The 14,886-nt window shown below is 49.8% G+C and overlaps 1 pseudogene; it reads left to right on the top strand.

Annotated features, from left to right (window-relative positions):
* The first annotated feature begins 438 nt into the window (after positions 1-438).
* Positions 439-644, top strand: LOC142280251 (U2 spliceosomal RNA; annotated as a pseudogene).
* The last annotated feature ends 14,242 nt before the right edge of the window (positions 645-14,886 follow it).

Below are 14,886 nucleotides of genomic sequence, written 5' to 3'. Positions count from 1 at the left end.
CCGTCCGTCTTTTTGTATCATGAATTGGAAAGACTGCAAGGGGGAGGGGAGGTGCTTGTGTCCAAAAGGAGGAGTTATTCAGATTCATTGCAGTGGGCGGCGGCTGCAAAAAGCACCATTCTTCTTGTTTTTGCTCTGCAAAACAGCCTTTTCAAGGGTTGCCTTGGGTGACAAAATGTCTTCTGTAGGCGTGGGTTTGTCTCCCTCTCCCTAAGATGTGTCCGGTATAGGCCAGGGTGCCACTCAAGGCCGTAACCAATTCGGGTTATAGCTTCTCGGCCTTTTGGCTAAGATCAAGTGTAGTTTCGGAGGACGCTACCTTGGTCGGTACTGGATGGTGCCTGGGATTGCACGTCTGCCGGCCTTGAGGAAGTGTGTGCGCCTTCTGGTGACACATAGCCCTCTTGTGCCTGGACGGTTCCCAGGCAACGGGAGGCGATCACCTTTGTTATTTTGAAGTCCTACTGATAAACAGAAAAAAAAAAAATTAAATCTGTTCTTATCAGTTTAATATCTGATACGTCCCCTCTCTGGGGACCATATATTAAATGGATTTTTAGAACAAGGAGATGGAAAAAATCTTGCTCTGTCCACTGCACGCATTGACCTGGTATTGCAGTACCTCCAGGACCGGTGCACCCCTTCTTAACCCAGTTTCCAAAAGCAGAACTCAATTCACCTGATTCAAATGAGCCCCATTAGTGAATTGAAAGAAAGCAAAAACTTTATATGCACCTCAATTTGGCCAATTCACTTTTCACACTTTCACCCTTTTTTTTATCTTTCACACCTTTTACTTGCTTTATTGATGCAAAAAGCTGTGCCAAATAGCAAACTCATCTCCACTCAACTTGACCAACTCTGCTATGTCCCGTGCAGTATCTTATTCTCAGTCTTATCTAGATCATTTGCAATTGAATAGAATAGATCCCTTTTGGCTGCTTATGACTGTGTAAAATATGTAGTTTTACTGGGCTGGGATGAGAGAATCCATTGAAGCATGTTGTAGGGATTGTGGTTCCTGTGTGCTAAGAAGAGAGGCTGGCACCAGCCAGAAAGCCCCATTGCAGCCAATAATCACTTAATAACTTTTTCAACTTGTCATCATATGGGAGGCCTTCCATTCCTTGTAGTAGTCTAGTTGCCCACCTTTGAACTGACTCTAACTTCTGAATGTCCTTATTAAAATGTGGAGCCCAAAACTGGTTCCCATATTCCAGATGTAGCCTTACAAGTGATTTATAGAGGTGTAACAATACGTTGGGATCACGGGATCTAATCTCCCTTTTTATACACCCTAAAATCTTGTCCCAAGCAGCATTCCATCAGCCTCTGGAAGGTTCCTGGCGCATTGCACAGCTCGAAGGGCATGCTTTTGAACTCGCAGAGACCCATAGGGGTGGCGAAGGCGGTCTTCTCCCGGTCTGCCTCAGCAACGGACACTTGCCAATAGTGACTAGTGAGATCAAGGGTAGAAAAATAATTTGCAGTTCTCAATGCAGCTAGCGATTCCTCAATACGGGGAGTGGTGCCGTCCTTCTTTTTTAACAGGATCAACAGAGCTGCCCAAAGGCTACAACTGTCACGGATAACCCCAGCCGCCTTCATGTTGCTCAACATGTCCTTGGTACACTGGCAATGTGAAGGTGGTATTGGCTTATAGCTCTCTTTGATGGGTGGGTGTGCACCTGTGGGGATGTGGTGTTGGACCCCTTTTATTCCCCCAAAATCTAGCGGGCTTCCCACCGGTAACCCGCTCCCCAGCTTGGATGGATGCTGAGGGAGCCCCTTTTGCCCGCAGGCTCTGGCCCTGGGAACTGTAGCCTTGGCGGTGACTGTGCTTCCCTCTACGGTGTGAGCTGTTGCCTTCAATCGGGTCTTGACTGCTGGGAAACCCTGGAGGTTCCTGTCGCTAACGGATTTGACCGGTTTTACGGCGACTCCTAGCCTGGTCGGGGTCCGTAGGCCCTGCCGGATGGTGCTGGCTTCTCTTCACTCCCCGATCTGGTACCGGCGGGCCACCGCCCATCCCCGGTCCGTACGGTTCACTCCAATCAGCCTCTCCTGCAGAAGGTCACCACCGTCTGCCAACCTTGCTGAGTGCCCGGGCTACACACCCGGACACGGTCAGTCTCCTCTCCTCTTCACTTCTCTAACTCCAAAACTGATCTCTAATCTGACTCCTTTTCCCGCCTCCAGGACTGTGAACTCCTCGGTGGGTGGGATCAACCGCCTGGCCCACCCCCTGGTGTGGACATCAGCCCCTGGAGGAAGGCAACTAGGATTTGTGTTTAGCTTCGGTGTGCCTAGCCGGAGTGTAGAGTGTGTTGGTGTAGTACCTGTGACGACCTGGCTTGTCCAGGGCGCCACATTCCCCTATAGTAAAATGCAGACCGTCCGCGGGCTGCCCGTCCATCACCGGTTTTATTTTCACAACTGAAAAAGAATAAAACGGTAAAACATGTAAAAGCATCATAAACATTTTACAACGGTACAGCTTCCGCTCTTCTCCCACCCAAACAACCTGGCCCTGATGCTGCCCCTAAGAAGCGGGCAGCACCCCTTGACCCCAGTCCAGCACCAAGTTGCCCGAGCGGGTTCTGTCTCTTTCAGGGGGCCCACGTCCAAGGGGACCCCTGAACCCCCGGAGGATCGCCACCGGTTACGGTAGTGGCGGGCCTAGGCCATCCCTTTCCTCCAGGCCCATCCTCCCAAATCAGCCTCTCCGGAGGCGGTAACGGTGTCAAGCCAACAAACATTTTTATTTACATTGCACTAAGTTTGTGGTTGCCCTGCAAGTTCTCGGGCTTGTCCGTAAGCAGTTCCTTACGCAATGGTTGCACAGTCCCTACGGGGACAACAGTTGCCGGCAACGGCCGGTTTAATCACGGTTCAATCAGGTAAACTTCTTTGGTTGATCATCTTTACTTATCATTTAAAACTTTCAAACTGGTACACTCAACACATAAAGCCCCCCCTTTTAAAGAGTAGTTTCCCTGTACCTAAGTGGGGGTCTACCTAGGTTGGGGCGAGTGGACCTTCGGGGTCCGGTGTCAGTGGTGACAGGCAGTGGGGCAGAGGGAACAGTCAGTTCCTCCTCCCTGCTATCATGTGGGGCAGGCGGAGGCGTAGGGGAGCTGGGTACAGGTACATCCCTGGGCACTGGCTCGCGGTTAACCGTTTCCATCATTTCTTCATCCACGGGTTGTGGGAACAGTATCACTGGAAGGATCACCGCACCGTTCTGTGTAGGCCAGTCTGCTGGAAAATCACCCATCATGGTGTGGATTACCTCTTTTTCTTTCTCCACTGGACTGGGAACTGGAGCCTCATCCGCTACTCTCAATGCTGGTGGGCACTTCTTCAGGTGGTCTCGGGAAACCGTGGCCAAAGTCCCCCCCCTGGTCACGGCTGATCTGGTAGGCCTTCCCATTCTCCCATCCTGTGGGCTGGACTACATACGGGGTTTTTTCCCATTGATCATCCAGCTTGTGGGCCCTTCTTTTCCGCTTCAGCACTACATCCCCAGGTTGGAAGGAACCGGCAGGCGCCTTCTTGTTGAAGCACTGCTCCTGTTGTCCCCGACTCCGGCACAAGTTCTTTTCAACATACTCCTGGACCTGTCGGTACTGTGTCCTCCGCCGAGTGTCCCATTCAGCTGTCGACAGGAGTGCTTCTGAAGCTTCCAAGCCCATTTCCAGATCCACTGGTAGCCGGCCGGGACGAGCTCTCATCAGGTATGCTGGAGTGCATTTCGTAGAGCTGGAAGGGATGTTGTTGTACATATCGACCAGGTCAGGTAGCTTCTCCAGCCACAGGTTCCGCTCTTCCAGTGGTAACGTCTTGAGGAGGCCCAGGACCAAGTGGTTCATCTTTTCACAAATGCCATTGGTTTGGGCGTGGTAAGGCGTGGTCCGGATTTTCTTGCAGCCGTACAACTGGCAGAATTCCTGGAATACCTCTGCTTCAAAGGCCGGACCCTGGTCGGTAAGCACCCTCTCCGGGTACCAATGCGGTCAACAGAAATAAGCCTGGAAAGCCTTAGCAGCGGTGCGGCCGGTTAAGTCCTTAACTGGGACAACCACCAGGAACCTCGAGTAGTGGTCTACGATGGTCAGAGCGTAGGTGTACCCACTTCGGCTGGGGGTGAGCTTTACATGGTCAAGGGCAACCAGCTCCAGCGGTTGGTGTGTAATGATCGGGTGTAGGGGTGCCTTCTGGCTGGCCTCGTCCTTCCTTCTCAATGCGCAAGGGCCACATTCTCGGCACCAGGCCTCCACAGATTCCCGCATTTCACTCCAATAGAACCGCTCTCTTAACAACATCTCTAGCTTCTTCCACCCGAAGTGCACTGCACCATCATGGTATGCTTGCAGGACGGTGGGCACGTTAGCCTGGGGAATCACCAGCTGGCGGATCTTCTCGTGAGTCTTTGGATTAATCAGCTCGCGATACAACTTCCCCTGGTGTAGGTATAGCCGGGTCCGTTCTTGCCACAGACGTTGGGCTTCGGCAGGGGCAGCAGGGTCTATCCCAGCAGAACCCTGTTCCACTAGAGTCTTGACCAGGCGGACAGCAGGTGCCTGGTCCTGAGCTTCCTGCCAGTCCTGTCGGGGCAGCGGATCCAGGTTCACCCGTTGTTGGTAGACGTGCACCTTCTCAGTGAATGGCCGGTGAAATGCAGGCAACTCGATCTCTTCGAGGTCATCATCCTCTGGCCCCTCTTCCGACAGGTGGGGCATCCGGGAGAGTGCATTGGCATTGACGTTGGTACGGCCGGCCCGGTACTTGATGGTGAAATCGTAGTTGGCTAACCTGGTCACCCACCGCTGCTCCAACGCGCCCAGCTTGGCCGTATCTAGATGGGTCAGCAGGTTATTGTCTGTGTACGCGGTGAACTTGGCTGCTGCCAGGTAATGGCGGAACCGCTCGGTGATAGCCCACACCAGTGCCAAGAGCTCAAGCTTGAAGGAGATGTAGTTCTCAGGGTTCCTCTCAGTCGGTCGGAGTTTTCGGCTAGCATAAGCTATTACCTTTTCCCTTCTGTCTTGGACCTGGGATAGAACAGCCCCCAAGCCCACATTGCTGGCGTCGGTGTAGAGGATGAATGGGCGGCTGTAGTCAGGGTACGCTAGGATTTCCTCTCCGGTCAGGGCTGTTCTCAGCTGGCGGAAGGATTCCTCATGCTTTTCTTCCCACACCAATGGGGCTACTAGGGATCTACCACCCTTGGTCTGTCCTACGAGGAGGTCTTGCATGGGGGCAGCCATCTTTGTGTACCCCTTAATGAAGCGACGGTAATATCCCACCAGGCCCAGAAACTGCCTCACTTCCCTCACTGTGGTCGGTCTCGGCCAGTCTTGGATGGCGGTGATCTTCTCGGGGTTGGGGGCGACACCTTCCGCACCAACCACATGTCCTAGGTACTGCACTCTGGGTTTCAGCAGATGACACTTTGAGGGCTTCAACTTCATCCCATACTTGGCAAGGGACGCGAACACCTCGGCTAGGTGCTCCAGGTGGGCTTCATACGTCTGTGAGTACACAATCACATCATCCAAGTACAGCAAAACGGTCCCATAGGCAGTCTTCTCTCGGTCTTCCGGTGCCACGGCCACCTGCCAGTACCCGCTGGTGAGGTCAAGGGTGGAGAAGTAGTTAGCGGTTCTCAGCGAGGCCAGGGACTCTTTGATGCGGGGCAGAGGGTAAGCATCCTTATGCGTTATCTGGTTAATCTTCCGGTAATCCACACACATCCGCATGGTGCCATCCTTCTTCTTAACCAGCACCAACGGAGCGGCCCAGGGACTACAGCTGTCCCTAATAACCCCTGCCTCCTTCATGTTCCTCAACATGTCTTTGGCGCATTGGTAGTGCGCAGGGGGAATAGGCCTGTATCTCTCTTTAATAGGGGAGTGTGTACCGGTAGGGATGTGGTGTTGAACACCTTTAATCTGCCCAAAATCTAGAGGGTGCTTGCTAAAAACCCGCTCATACTCCTGTACCACCCGGTATACCCCTTCCTTGTGGTGTATGGGGGTATCATCAGTGCCGACATGTAGCTCTCGATACCACTCGCCTAACTCCCCCAGGGATGAGTGGGAACCGGCAGCAGGCGGTGTGACCGGGGGAACGGCTTCATGGATCGTGTGGGGATCTAGAGTGAGCAATTTGGCAAGGGTAGCGTACCGGGTGGTGCATGAATGCACACATATTGGTTTTATAATCTTATTGTATTACTTTATATTCTTATTTCACTTGTGCATATCTCCACCATAATCCTGGCTAAGAAATATAGCTTTTTTTGGGGTACACAGGTAGTAAGGTCTTCTTTCTATTTCTTTAGGGGTGGAACTCTAGACCTCTAACATTATATATGCACCCTTTTTCTTTATGGTTCTTGGACACCTTATAACATTCTTCCATACATATATATCTTTCTCATAAATTATAAATAATTAGGCATTTTTATATATTTTATTTACATTTTCATAAATAACTTTTTACAAAGCATGGGGGACATTCTCACATACATATAATTTTCATGTACGCATTCTGAAAATTTACGCATAAACCGTACACACTCCTTTTTGTAACAATTTCTATAACTCATTCGCTGAACTCTCATCCCGGATATTCATTCTTACACCGAATTTCCTGTTATAACACAACATTCATGATTTTTATTCAATTTATTTTTATTTTTTAGGTTTATTAGTAGTGATGAGCGAGTACTAAAAAGCTCGGGTGCTCGAAGCTCGGGCCGAGCCTCCCAAGATACTCGTGTACTCGGCCCGAGCACCGAGCCCAATGTTATCCTATGGGAGACCCGAGTATTTTTGTGAAATGACCACCGGCAGCATGTAGAAACCCTAAAAATGGCACAAAAGTCTCCGAAGAGTGCTCAAATGACATGGCAACAGCATGGGGAAGACCCCTTGAAGCATTTATCACTCAAAAGTCACAGCTGTGAATAATTTTGTCCGCGTTTTACGCCATTTTTACGGACTCACCAGAAAACCTTCCAAAATGACACCAAAATGATTTTTCATAGCGGAAATGTTAAGGGCACATACCCAATAGTGAGATAGAGCTAATGTATGTTACTTTTTGAGATCAATACATGAAAGATTTTACGTAAAACATTGTGTGGCACTCCGATGTCCCTGAGAAGAGACGTACATAAAGGCCTCTGAGTCTAATGTGCCCATTTTGAGGAACTGAGTCTTTGTAGTATTTTCCTTTGCCAGGGCAGTCCAAAATTGTGAGGTTCACCAATGCCCCTGCATACAGACGTGCATGATGGCCTGTAAACCTGAAGTGCCCATTGTAAGGAAGTGGGTCTATTGTAGTATAGCCCTTAGGCAGGGCAGCCAAAAATTGGGAGGCTCCACGTTGTCCCTGGATAGAGACGTGCATGAGGGCCTCAAAACATTAAGTGTCCAGTGTCAGGAAGTGGGTGTATTATAGTATAGCCCTTAGGCAGGGCAGCCAAAAATTGGGAGGCTCCACGTTGTCCCTGGATAGAGACGTGCATGAGGGCCTGTAAACCTGAAGTGCCCATTGGAAGGAAGTGGGTCTTTTGTAGTATAGCCCTTTGGCAGGGCAGCCAAAAATTGGGAGGCTCCACGTTGTCCCTGGATAGAGACGTGCATGAGGGCCTGTAAACCTGAAGTGCCCATTGGAAGGAAGTGGGTCTTTTGTAGTATAGCCCTTTGGCAGGGCAGCCAAAAATTGGGAGGCTCCACGTTGTCCCTGGATAGAGACATGCATGAGGGCCTCAAAACATTAAGTGTCCATTGTCAGGAAGTGGGTGTATTATAGTATAGCCCTTAGGCAGGGCAGCCAAAAATTGGGAGGCTCCACGTTGTCCCTGGATAGAGACGTGCATGAGGGCCTGTAAACCTGAAGTGCCCATTGGAAGGAAGTGGGTCTTTTGTAGTATAGCCCTTTGGCAGGGCAGCCAAAAATTGGGAGGCTCCACGTTGTCCCTGGATAGAGACGTGCATGAGGGCCTCAAAACATTAAGTGTCCATTGTCAGGAAGTGGGTGTATTATAGTATAGCCCTTTGGCAGGGCAGCCAAAAATTGGGAGGCTCCACGTTGTCCCTGGATAGAGACGTGCATGAGGGCCTCAAAACATTAAGTGTCCATTGTCAGGAAGTGGGTGTATTATAGTATAGCCCTTAGGCAGGGCAGCCAAAAATTGGGAGGCTCCACGTTGTCCCTGGATAGAGACGTGCATGAGGGCCTCAAAACATTAAGTGTCCATTGTCAGGAAGTGGGTCTTTTGTAGTATAGCCCTTTGGCAGGGCAGCCAAAAATTGGGAGGCTCCACGTTGTCCCTGGATAGAGACGTGCATGAGGGCCTCAAAACATTAAGTGTCCATTGTCAGGAAGTGGGTGTATTATAGTATAGCCCTTAGGCAGGGCAGCCAAAAATTGGGAGGCTCCACGTTGTCCCTGGATAGAGACGTGCATGAGGGCCTCAAAACATTAAGTGTCCATTGTCAGGGAGTGGGTCTTTTGTAGTATAGCCCTTTGGCAGGGCAGCCAAAAATTGGGAGGCTCCACGTTGTCCCTGGATAGAGACGTGCATGAGGGCCTCAAAACATTAAGTGTCCATTGTCAGGAAGTGGGTGTATTATAGTATAGCCCTTTGGCAGGGCAGCCAAAAATTGGGAGGCTCCACGTTGTCCCTGCATAGAGACGTGCATGAGGGCCTCAAAACATTGTTCCCATTGCAAAGGAGCGGGTCTCCTGTCGTTGTAATGTCCATTCTGCAAAGAATGGGCGAAAAAATTTACCACTGGGGGTATACCTGAAACAAAGGCCTAACTCTTGTAACGGTCATCATGGTGGCGCATGAGGAGAAGGAGGAGCAGTCCAGCGATTATCCAAAGTCCAGAAGTGTGTACCCATGGGTGACTGGAGGTACATGGCAAATTCCCGTTACAAACTTTAAATTCCGCTCTCATTTGCTGGTGGTGTGGTGAAGTCTGGCCCAATCCAACCCTTGTTCATCTTGATCAGAGTCAGCCTGTCAGCATTTTCAGTTGACAGGCGGGTGCGTTTATCTGTAATGATTCCACCTGCGGCACTAAAAACACGCTCTGACAAAACGCTAGCGGCAGGGCAGGCCAGGACTTCCAAGGCGTAGAGAGCCAATTCATGCCACGTGTCCACCTTGGATACCCAATAATTGTAAGGCACAGAGGAATGTCGGAGTACAGTTGTTCGATCTGCAAGGTACTCCTTGAGCATCTGGGCAAACTTAGGATTTCTTGTGGCACTACCCCGCACCTCAGGGGCTGTGGTACGTGAGGGGCTGAGAAAACTGTCCCACATCTTAAAGACTGTTCCCCTACCTCTGGCGGATTGGACTTGTGCCTCTCTCGGCTGTACGCCTTGGTTGTCCACTGATTCCTGACCTATGCCGCTAGCGTTTTGTGAGGGGAATGCTTTGCCTACTTCCGTGACTATGGCCTTCCGGAACTGCTGCATTTTGGTTGACCTCTCCGCCTCGGGAATAAGAGACATAAAGTTCTCCTTGTAGCGTGGGTCTAACAGACAGTGTTACCAACCAGTAATGATTGTCGGCCAAGATGTTCTTAACGCGAGGGTCACGAGACAGGCAGCTTACCATAAAGTCAGCCATGTGCGCCAGACTCTTAACAGCCAGGACTTCAGTAGCCTGACCAACACGTTGACTGAACATGCTGTCCTCCTCCTCCTCCTCCTCCTCCTCCTCATCTACCCTGTCCTCTGGCCAGCCACGCTGAACCGAGGATATGACTGGTGTGCATGTCATATCCTCAATTTGGCCGGAGATTTGCTCCATGTCTTCATCCTCCTCCTCGTCATAGTCCTCCACTGCACGTTGTGATGAGACGAGGCTGGGCTGTGTGTTATCACCCACACCCACTACTGTTTCTTGCTGCAACTCATCGCGCTCCGCCTGCAATGCATCATGTTTGGTTTTGAGCAGAGACCGTTTTAGAAGGCAGAGTAGCGGTATGGTGACGCTAATAATGGCGTCATCACCACTCACCATCTTGGTGGAGTCCTCAAAGTTTTGGAGGATGGTACATAGGTCGGACATCCATCTCCACTCCTCAGGTGTTATGTGTGGAGTTTGACCCATTTCCCGACGGCTTAGGTGATGCAGGTACTCAACAACTGCCCTCTTCTGCTCACATATCCTGACCAACATGTGCAGAGTTGAATTCCAACGCGTGGGGACATCACACACCAGTCTGTGAGCCGGAAGATGCAAACTGCGCTGAAAGCCGGCAAGGCCGGCTGAAGCAGTAGGTGACTTTCGAAAATGTGCAGACAGGCGGCGAACTTTTACCAGCAGATCAGACAGCTCTGGGTATGACTTTAGAAACCGCTGAACCACGAGGTTGAGCACATGGGCCACGCATGGAACATGTGTCAGCTGGCCTCGCCTCAAAGCCGCCACCAGGTTCCGGCCATTGTCACACACGACCTTTCCTGGCTTTAGGTTCAGAGGTGTGAGCCAGTGATCTGCCTGCTGTTTCAGAGCTGTCCACAGCTCTTCTGCATTGTGGGGTTTGTCACCTATGCAGATTAGCTTCAGCACAGCCTGTTGCCGCTTCGCCGAGGCAGTGCTGCAGTGCTTCCAGCTTGGGACTGGTGTGGAGGGTACAGTGGATGAGGATGCGCAGGAGGAGGAGGAGGCTGAAGAGCATGACATTCCGGAGCTGTAGAGTGTGGGTGAAACACTGACTGAGGTAGGGCCTGCAAACCTTGGTGTGGGAAGGACGTGTTCCGTCCCTCGCTCAGACTGGGTCCCAGCTTCCACAATATTAACCCAGTGTGCCGTCAACGAGATGTAGCGGCCTTGCCCACAAGCACTTGTCCACGTGTCTGTGGTTAGGTGGACTTTGGGTGAAACAGCGTTGTTCAGGGCACGTGTGATGTTTTGTGACACGTGGTTATGCAACGCGGGGACGGCACACCGGGAGAAATAGTGGCGGCTGGGGACCGAGTAACGTGGGACAGCTGCCGCCATCAGGTCGCGGAATGCTTCTGTCTCCACCAGCCTAAAAGGCAACATTTCCAGCGCAAGCAGTCGCGAAATGTTAGTATTTAGAACTGTGGCATGTGGGGTGTTGGCAGTGTATTTGCGCCTGCGTTCAAAGGTTTGCTGAATGGATAACTGAACGCTGCGCTGGGACAAGGATGTGCTTGATGATGGTGTTATTTCTGAGTAGGCAACTGCAGGTGCAGGACCGGAGGAGGCTTGTTCGCAGGCAGCATGGACAGGGGATTGGCTCGCATGCACAACCAGCGAAGACGTAGCAGTGACATTAGCAAGCACTGCTCCTCGACTCTGTTGTACTTCCCACAAAGTCGGGTGCTTGGCTGACATGTGCCTGATCATGCTGGTGGTGGTCAGGCTGCTAGTTTTGGTACCCCTGCTGATGCTGGCACGGCAGGTGTTGCAAATGGCCTTTTTAGAATCATCTGGATCCAACTTAAAAAACTGCCAGACTCGGGAAGACCTAACATTTGTACAGGCACCTTGTGTCGTGTTGTTGTTCCGGGGAACGGTTGCCTGACTTCTGCCTGGAGCCACCACCCTGCTTCTTACTGCCTGTTGGGATGCTACGCCTCCCTCCCCCTGTGCACTGCTGTCCTCGCTCTGCATATCCTCCTGCCAGGTTGGGTCAGTTACTGGATCATCCACCACGTCGTCTTCCTCTTCCGCACCCTGCTCCTCCTCCTGACTTCCTGACAATTGTGTCTCATCATCGTCCACCCCTTGTTGAGACACGTTGCCAACTTTGTGAGAACGTGGCTGCTCAAATATTTGGCCATCTGTACATACGATCTCCTCATGACCCACTTCAACATGAGCTGGCGAGAGGCCAGAATGTGCGAATGGAAACGTGAACAGCTCTTCCGAGTGTCCAAGTGTGGGATCATTAATGTCCGAGGACGTGTACTCAGCCTTGTGGTAGGAAGGAGGATCAGGTTCTGAAATGTGCGGTGCAGTATCACGGCTACTGACACTTGACCGTGTGGAAGACAGAGTGTTTGTGGTGGTGCCAATCTGACTGGAAGCATTATCCGCTATCCAACTAACAACCTGTTGACACTGGTCTTGGTTCAAGAGCGGTGTACTGCTGCGGTCCCCAAGAATTTGGGACAGGACGTGCGAGCGACTAGATGTGGCCCTTTGTTGTGGCAAAATTAGAGCTTGCCCACGACCTCGGCCTCTGCCTGCACCACCATCACGTCCACTTCCTTGTTCCTTGCCAACGCCCTTGCGCATTTTGCAATGCTGTGCTGACGTGTATTCACTAGACTTGGGCGTTATATCAAAGTTTGTGCAAATTGTGCACCTGTACGCTGCCACCGACAGGCACACACGTGCGGTTTTTAAATGCAAGCACGGACGCACTAAGAACCTAACAGGTTTTAGGAGCAAAAATTAATGACGAGAACTCTGACACTATCAGCCACTGCTGACTGACGTGTATTATACACTACACTTGTGCGTTATATAATAGTTTGGTAAAAACGCACACAAGTGCACCTGTACGCTGCCACCGACAGGCACACACGTGCGGTTTTTAAATGCAAGCACGGACGCACTAAGAACCTAACACAGGTTTTAGGAGCAAAAATTAATGACACTATCTGACACTATCAGGACTGTTTTAGACTGTGTACACCAGCCCCAGATATGATGAAGGCTGGTATACGGTCACCACTAGGAATGGCTATATACCCTGCCTGCCTGCCTGCCTGCCTGTATACTGCTACAATAGTCCTGACAAGGACTCTTTTGGTCACTAGCCTGTATTCCAACCTGGCTATACCCTGCCTGTATACAGCAACAATAGTCCTGAGAAGGACTCTGCTACTGTACTCCGACCTGGCTATACCCTGCCTGCCTGTATACAACTAGAATAGTCCTGAGAAGGACTTTTGGTCACACTGTTTGCAGCCCTGCTACGGAAATAGCTATAAAGGGCCGCAAACCTTTCCCTGAAGCAGCGACCCTCTCCCTGCACTGACTGTCTGGATAGCTGTGAGCAGAGCACAGCGCGCCCGCCGGTATAAAGGCTCGGTCACGCTGTGCAGGCCGGCCAATCACTGCAATTCCACAACTAACAGGGCTGTGGCATTGCAGTGGTCTGCCAGCCAATCCCTGCATGAGGGCTGGCTCTCAAAAGAGCGCCAACATGCAGGGATGAAGACCACGAGTACAGCACGAGTATCGCGAGATTACTCGGTCCCCGTCGAGTAGACCGAGTACAGTGATACTCGTGCGAGTACCGAGTAGTAACAAGCATGCTCGCTCATCACTATTTATTAGTAAAATGGCTTACACTCCCCTTTTTTCCACTTTTTTCTTCACTACTTTTATAAAGAAATTTTTCCTTTCTTTATTCTTAATGCAATTTTATATAGCAACACCACCATTTTTTGCCACGAACATAATTTTTCTTGTCCGTCATCCCGTTCACCCTTACAGGGTTGTGGACAGATGCACTTGTCACTACACTTCTAAGACTCAATACAGGGTCTGGAGCTCAATGCTCCCTTTTTGTTTTTTTTTTCTTCTTTTTTTTCTTTTTTTCATTTTGTCCTTCTTCTTCTTCTTTTTCTGATTTTTGTCTCAAAAAGCTGATGAAATTTGAAACACTATACCCCAGTGATTTTATAAATGTTTCTCAATATATCACTTGAGAACTTTTATGGCCGGTATTGTAACAGTTGACCATCCCGGCAGTATTTGAAATACAGCAGTCAGTCCTCTGACGTAGCTCCATATGTGTATATATAGAGGTTCTTCCTCCTTTGATTGCATACTGTTCTTTTTTTGCCCTGATGAAGGAGACAGTGATCTCTGAAACACATTGACCGGAAAAAAGAATAAAGAGATGAAATAATTAACATCAGTTTCCTTTGGTGACAGCGCGGCACGCACCCGATTTTCCTACTATACGTTATTGCTCTTCTACTAGGGGCTGCGGCTGTCGCCATTTGTAACGTGCATTTAGGGGTTGTGACTGGCACAACCTTAATAGGTGAGTGCAACTACTATTAATTATTTGTTACCTTACCAGGTAAGACCCTAATTTGTGCGTCTGCTCCAGAGTTATTTCCCTGATTATTAATATCTGACAGGCAGTGATTGATCCTGCATTCTCACCTTCCTCTCTGTTGCACATTCTTATTGTTCCTATATGCTCTCTATTTCCATCAGACTTTTTTTGTCCTTCGGTGGGGCTCTAACATATGTGCACCATTTATTATTTATTTTTATGGATTCCTTTCTTTTTTCATGCTAGCGTTCATTATGCAGTAGTCATTCATGATATATCTTATATTTGTGAATCCATTAGGGCTCTATATGTCTGGTGCATCACATTGGGTCTTTTCAGTGCACAATAGGCACCTTTTTCTGTTATGCTCTGCTGCCACCTTATGGACATCCTATCAGTGATGCCAGAAAAAAATGGACATGTCTCCGTGCAGCAATCACGGACACGCGGGTACGCCGCACGGAGACACGTGCAGTGAAAAATCACTGATGTGTGAGCAGACCCATTCATTATAATGGATCTGCGTATCTCAGTGATTCTGTTATGTTTAAAAAAAAGCACAAACGTACCAGAATCACTGACGTGTGAAACAGGCCTTATAGTGTTTTGATTTATGTATGTATTATACAACTTCTGTGGATCTTGTATGAGTGACTTTTCTTCATTTTATTGGATTGTTTTAAAATATTGAAATAAAGTCACGCTTCCTATGCATCCTTTTGTATTCTGATTGGCTACTATAATACAGTTTTTAGGCACTGAGATCGATACCAGAGGCATGGTCTTCCGCTTACCAGAG

The sequence above is a fragment of the Anomaloglossus baeobatrachus genome, unplaced genomic scaffold, assembly GCF_048569485.1.
Source record: "Anomaloglossus baeobatrachus isolate aAnoBae1 unplaced genomic scaffold, aAnoBae1.hap1 Scaffold_45, whole genome shotgun sequence".
NCBI classification, from domain to species: domain Eukaryota; kingdom Metazoa; phylum Chordata; class Amphibia; order Anura; family Aromobatidae; genus Anomaloglossus; species Anomaloglossus baeobatrachus.
Note: the sequence above shows the minus strand (reverse complement) of the source record. Positions and strands in the feature narration are given on the sequence as shown.